This window comes from Armigeres subalbatus, unplaced genomic scaffold (assembly GCF_024139115.2).
Source record: "Armigeres subalbatus isolate Guangzhou_Male unplaced genomic scaffold, GZ_Asu_2 Contig163, whole genome shotgun sequence".
Taxonomy (NCBI): Eukaryota; Metazoa; Arthropoda; class Insecta; order Diptera; family Culicidae; genus Armigeres; species Armigeres subalbatus.
In genome coordinates this window covers 106,387-113,530 of record NW_026942428.1, presented here as the reverse complement: position 1 = coordinate 113,530, position 7,144 = coordinate 106,387, and positions in this window count along the sequence as shown.

Sequence of the window (7,144 nt, the reverse complement as noted above, 5' to 3'; positions counted from 1 at the left end):
TAACCTGCTGCATGTCTATAAACAGCAATCATTGTTCAATCATACCTGTAACACCTTACAGAGCCACAAATGGAATGTATATTGCCCACATCAGTCTGTTTTGGTCAGTTTTGCTTTTGTCTGCCAAGACGATATACTACTGCACGCTGAAAGTGAGTAGCGTGGAAGGAGCAATCTAAAGAGAGCTATGGAAAAGTTCCTAGTTCAACGTCTTCTGCAGGTGTCGTTCTCATCTTCAAAAGAGAAAAAGGTAACCGGCAAAAATCAGTAAATTTTCTTTTGCCCAAAGCGCACAACACTAGGAAACGAACAATTTATAGACATTCCTAAGAGTGAACAGCACGATAGCAATCGAGGATGTATTAATGTAGAACCATAATAATAAACTTTGCGGCCTGCTTTGCCGAATAGTGATGGTTCTAAACAGATACAACAATGCAGGTACATTTGTGTTAAAACCTTCGAATTAGCCAGATCTGGTTTATTGGTTACAGAATAAGATGAAAGCCATATTCAAATTCTAACAGTGGATGAGCTCGAATACACAGAAAATGATCTTGCCGCTGGTAACTCCCAAAGCGGTAGTAGATGGTGATGAGTGTAGCATTGTATAAAAGGGCCATAAAAGATCATCGATACATATAATAGATATGATTTACTGAACGTATTTTTACATTTCATATTGTAATCACTCATTCTGAATTTATATGCTGTAAATTAACTTATAAGTGCAGAAGTGATGTTTGATCTCATGTTTAAGAAAAGCAAGGCTTAATTTAATTTATAAAATAAATTATACGCGAAACGTATGCTCGAAAAATACACTCAACAGTTTAACTAACAGACCAACATGTGTCACTATGTATCGTTTTGGCAAAGATTATGCCATCTACAAAAACATCTTATATAATAAATATCATCATTACTTCCATACTATCACATTTATTAAATCATCTACATACCACTCAAAAAAATATTAAAAAAAATGTCTATCAAGAATGAAAACTTCTTGGTAATAATGGTATAAAAAATCCAGTAAAGATGGAAAAAGTGTAAATCAAATCGAACAATTGTGTACATCCATGCTGCCCACACTTCCAAACATCTAATTCAAATCATAATTGTTCAGTTGTTATTATTCTATACAGTACGATAACATTCCTTTTGGAATATAATTCAAGAAAGGGTGACACAAGAAAGAAAATCATTTTTGTTTAACTTGGCTAAAAGTATGTAAATGGTTGAGGGACCGCAAAAAATATGCCATTGAGCGTACATCGTCGTACGTTTTTTTTTTTTTTATGACTTGCTTTCGTTTGCCCCGAGCTATTATTACATCTATTACATCTATACTAAAATAGGGAGCAGTTAAGAATGTAAACTATGTGCTTTGACTGACTGCAAAAACCTATAGCTCCAAGAATTTGAAAAAAGAAAACAAAAACACTTAGCCTCCCAGTTGTGGGTTTATTATTATCTATTATAAACCTTTACGATATATACATTTACTACAAAAACAACCGGAAAAGCGGGCAAAAATAAAAAAAGAAAAATTAGGAAAATTGTAGCGTGTTTAATCGGTTGTTTGTTTTCAATAGAGAGGAAAAGAAAATTTCAATTTGAATCGAAATATTTGAAACATCTAGGTGAACTGGTCCTGTTTTCCATCTCAATGCTATATATTCATCTTTATCAAAAAACAAAAAAAACAAAGCACCAATCTTGTCGTTTTTCGCTAAGAGTGTATTAGGGTGATTTGTGTCAGCTTAGCTTCATTAGCAAGTTTATAGGCGATTTCAGATCATGTTGCGAGTGTCCAGAAAATTTGAGCTAATTACTAATTATTGGGGCGATTAATCAACATGCGCTTTTCGTTGGGTGCAAGCTGCTGAGTATGCTTAGCTATGTAGGTTTTCTATTAACCTGCGCTAATGGGAAGCGTCAAGAACAGCATAATGAAAAACTTCCATACTAACTTGCATGCAAACTTGAAACGGCTTAGCAAATCAGTTTTAATCCAATTGAGAGCAAATTTCAGAGGACACTCAGAACATGATACAGAATCAGATGAGCGATGTGGAGCAAAATCGATTTTTTTAACCACCCTATACCACTGCTGAAAAAATACAAAAAATAATCTTTTTTCATTGCTTTGTTTATGATGGGATGAATAATGGAGCTATGAGGATAGCGCCGAACAACTTGACGCCACATCTCTGCAGCCTGGCTGAGTCCCAAGGCCCATACTTCTGCCTGTTCGTCGTTATTTTTACCGCTGTTTTTTGCGTTTTCGCTTCGAAAATATAGTTTTATAGAAGGCCTGACCGCCTGGCCTAATCGTTGCTGGGACAAACTTCTGCGGTTATACACAGGCAGTGGATATCAATATTGTTGTTTACCGATCCACCTGGATCCACTTAGTTGAGGTGATGTCTGTATGTGTATGTATTAGGGTGGCTCAAAAATCGATTTTGCTCCACAACGTAACATCTTGATCTGTGTCGAGTTCCTCTAGTGTCCTCAGAAAATTTGAGCTTGATTTGGATAAAAACTGTGCTAATTCCGTAAATTTGAGCCGTGAAGTACCCACTAAGGCACTTAAGATCTGCAAAAATATAAACGTTCATATAAAACATGTAGTGCCCAATTTGGAACATTTGCATTTTGCATTTTACATTTTTACGTAGTAGAATGTTTCGCGCTCCATATAAAAAATGCTATTTGCAAATATTGATGCTGTATAAAAAAAAATGCGGTATGAATTCTGAGCACCATTGTATGATGCCGGTTTCCGCACAAAATAGGATAAGTAGTATAAAATATCGTGCAAGATTCTTTCTGCATGTAGAGAAAAGAGCGACTGTAAAGCAAAGGACAACTGAAAATCTGTCAATGATAAACTCACTACGACCAACTGTTTGGCGCATTCCCAAGGGTTTCCCAAAATAGCTAAGTATTGACCTTTACTCCATTACATTACCGAAACAGCGAACCACAATCCACTTCCATAGTAACTAATTTACCATCAACAATTAAATCTATCAAGTATGGTTTGATTATTTTGTTTGCGGACGACAACAACATACAAGATAATTCGCTCCGTGTTCTATTGTCGCCATCATCTTCAGTATCGGAGTCTTTGGTTTCATTCTGCTCGAAGCTCATTTAGATGATCATCTCGCACTATCAGGCCTTATGGTTTGAGTCTCCACCAGGTTAACAGCATCACGTCGTAGATTTTTAGTCAAAATACTTATTCCACACTTCAGGCATATTAACCATTTGGCACCGCAAAACCCGAATAGTCGGACGCCTTCATTCGTCCTTTCCTCCAATTTCCTAAGCGAGAATTTTTCCTCATATCTCTGTCGTTTCCGGACAAAATTGATAAACGTTTGATTCCTATTATATGGTTTTACAACGGAAATACTTTAACGGGACCCTCACTGAGGTCACTTGTTCAACATCACGGTTTGCAATCGCATAAGTGGGTTAAAAAGTTTTTTCATTGTCAGTACTATAATAGGTAATCCTAATAATCTGGCATTTGCCCCAGCAATCTCCTAAGTGTAATTATTTTTTCCGCCACCAATGTTAAATTTCTCATTTGGCAACCTTGTTGCAATGAAACTTCTTTTGACCCCAGCTACAATACGATATCTAATTGCCAACCCTTAAAGCTTCACCAATGAACAAATGCAGCTCTGGAGTTTAACCGAGTCTTCCACACGGCACGGCAATGCTAAAGCGTACCATTGGTACTTCGCGTACCTGAAGGAATAAAAACAGACCCCTATCCGCGGTCCTTAACCCCTTACCCAACCACACTCCTACCTCCACGTGGTTTGGCCGGGATACGAGCAACCTTATGGAAGACCGGTAACCAAACCCAGGTGGGGAACTATGGTCGTATGCTGACAGGCAGCGTGCCCTGTGGCCTGTTCAACCTGTTCATTGTACAGGTAGGCAAACCAATGAATATATTTTGATCTGTGTTCAAAAACATAGTTGCACTGCTGGCAGAAAACAGCGTTCAATTCCTTTGTTTCTGAACCACACATTTGAAATATAGGCAACAGGTAGCTTCTTCTCTTTGTGTATTCAGGTGTTTGGTTGTTTGTACCATTCTAATGCACAAAAGACACTGCACCAAAATGTGTTTTTTTTTTGTCTCTGCCTGCCTACATGTAGAACACGAAGGATGCAACAAAGCTTGTAACGGAAATGGCGTCGCAGTTCGCTTACGACGAACGAGCGAAGAGGGGCCGTAGAGAGAATTTTGAGGAAATTCTTTCCTGTTCGTCTGTTTGGGAATCTAGTTGATGCAACACACTGGTGAGCACCTTCATATTTGTTGCAACTCGTTCAACTCTTTAAATTTGAATGAGTTAAAGTATTATATATTCTTCTGTCGCCTCTAATATATAGAATGCGCGGAATTAAAACACATGATAATGATGTCAGTAGTAACAAATAAGTACATATTTGACTTATTCGTGGGGGAGCAGCTTGGTTCAGTATAGTTATTTCTGAACGTAGTTCATTGTCTTCAGCATATTACGTGTTGAGCTGCTACTAGCACTGCTCTCTGTATTCCAATATTGTTCGTTCATATTTCTGAGGATGTCTCTTCATAGAACATTGTTTTTACCAATAAATCTGCAATAAAAATAATATGAATTCTATTTAATTATGTGGCTGCTCAAATATATTGCATTGATATGCATAAACTCATCCTTCCTTTTTTCAATGTGAAAACTTATTCGTTAGTCAGCGTTGCATGATTATCTTCCTTGCTAACGGCCAACAACGAAAAGTGAGCTTCATAAAGATATTGCGGGCACCACTGGCAAGAACGTTGCCTTTGGAAACAAATCGTGCTAGCGACGAGTAGCGCCCCACCTCTTAAAACCACTAGTGTACAAATACTCAATGAACAAATGCACATGTAAAGCGAGCCTGCACGGGCGTTTCCAGGACCCTGCACGTGCTGAAGGGTTAATAAGAATATTATTTGATTGAGACATTTTGAACAGGTTCCCAATTTTTCCACGCGACGCCCCGTGACAGGGGGGGTTTGCTCCTTTCCGAGGTGCACCCTACCGGAGCCCTGTTCTCTGTCAGGATCGGCTCTGGCAACAGCGTCTGTTCTCCACGTTAAAGGCTGATCATCGTCCGAGTGCCAGCGCGAAGGACCTTTAAGTGAAACTGTGCACCATGGTCCACCGCCGGGAATAAGGAGGAAATGGTCCTCTCGGATATTTAGGGGTCGGTACAGGCCCTGCAAATTGCGGGTGGTCAGAGGAATTCGTCTACCCGGATCCTTCTGCTAACGGCTGATAACAATGTTAGTCGAAATACAAAGACGTATCATCTGTGGAAGTCGGCCTACTATGGCCCAGAAAAACTGGTGGTCGAAAAAGATTCACCATCGCAATAAATGCCGCGTACAAGATGCAGATAAGACCGGTAGTCCTCTACGGACATGAACCACGGTTAATTCTCAGCACGAAACAAGCACCGGAGTATTCGAGGAGACGGGTGCTTAGGGACCATATTTGGCGTGCAAGAAGACGGTGTGGCGGCGAAAATGAACCACGAGCTAGCCCAGCTCTACGGCGAACCCAGGGTACGATGGGCAGGGTATGTATAAGAATGTTTGGACAGCAAACTTCTGCAAAGATGATATTCGCCCGATCCGGTAGGTAATGAGACGGCGTGGAGCGCAGGAGTGAGGTGTGGGCAGACCAGGTGCAAAACGACTTGTCGAGCGTAAGTACTGAGGATGGAGAGAGATGCGGCTGCGGACTTATCCGGTAGCCGTACTGATTATTAAATTTAAAACGCTGAGTTAAATCTGACTGGGCTGTCGAGCTTTAGATTCGATTACAATAATCATTTATTTAAATAAATGGTGGAAATGGTTTTTAGGTCTATCATGTCATGTTCGCTCTTGAAGAGGCATTAGTTAATTTAAAAAGTTTGATGCTTGCTAACCACGTCACAACTAATATATACAAAAACAATTTGATAATCTTAGATTGGATAGAGCGACCTATTGTTGTCTGGTCCGGCGTGTAAGCAACGGACCCTAACCCATTCCGTACACTCACCAAAGCGTTTAATGTTTTAATACCGACCAGATGGTGGACCTCAGATGTTCGAGTCTTAGGATGGTGTTGAGGATCATCCGCAGGAACTTGTTTCGTACCTGCTAGCCTCTAGATGATGTGCTTCAGCGTAGCTCCCCAGACCGGCATGCCATTCGATCACCACGGAGGATGATTTGATTGTAGATAATAGCTTGTTTTTAGGGGATGACGGATGACCGACGCGACGTTGATCAGTAGTATATTAGTTTCGAACAAAAACGTTATACTTTGTAACCGTCTTGTTAACTTATTGGCCGAAAATAAGCTTGTTGTCGAGGTAACAACTTAGGTGCAGTTTAATCTCATTGACTCCATTCCATTGCGGCGTGCTATTGAGGATGATTGTCCCCAGGCGGGAACATGTTTGGGGATTTTGAATAGGGAAAATGATGGCCTGGGTAGCAATACGTAACTGAATCAGCGGTTACTGATAGCACCTCCACGGGAGTCCCCATCTGGGTCCCTATTAGGTTCTGCAGCATGACGTCACGAATGAATTCGATCCTCGTCAAATGAACTTTTTTGACAGTTCAGTAGTACTTTGCACTGACTCCGACGAGGACTCCGACAAGGTTCGAGTTCGTGATTGGTTGGCTGCCCCCGAGTCCAACGCGAAGTACTACTAATCTGTCATCAGTTTGAGGTTAGATACAGACGCTGCAGAACCTTATGGTCCAATGCACCGAATGAACACAATGACGTTTGAGACGGGCGCTGTTTACTAAAAATGAACACTTGCATGAACTCGATGAATGAAAAAGTATTCATTCTTAGTAAACAGCGCCCGTCTCAAACGTCAATGATGAACTCGGTGCATTGGACCATTAGGTTCTGCAGCATGACGTCACGAATGAATTCGGTCCTCGTCGAATGAACTTTTTTGACAGTTCAGTAGTACTTTCCACTGACTCCGACAAGGATCGAGTTCGTGATTGGTTGGCTGCCTAATAGTACTACTAATCTGTCATCAGTTTGAGGTTAGATACAGACGC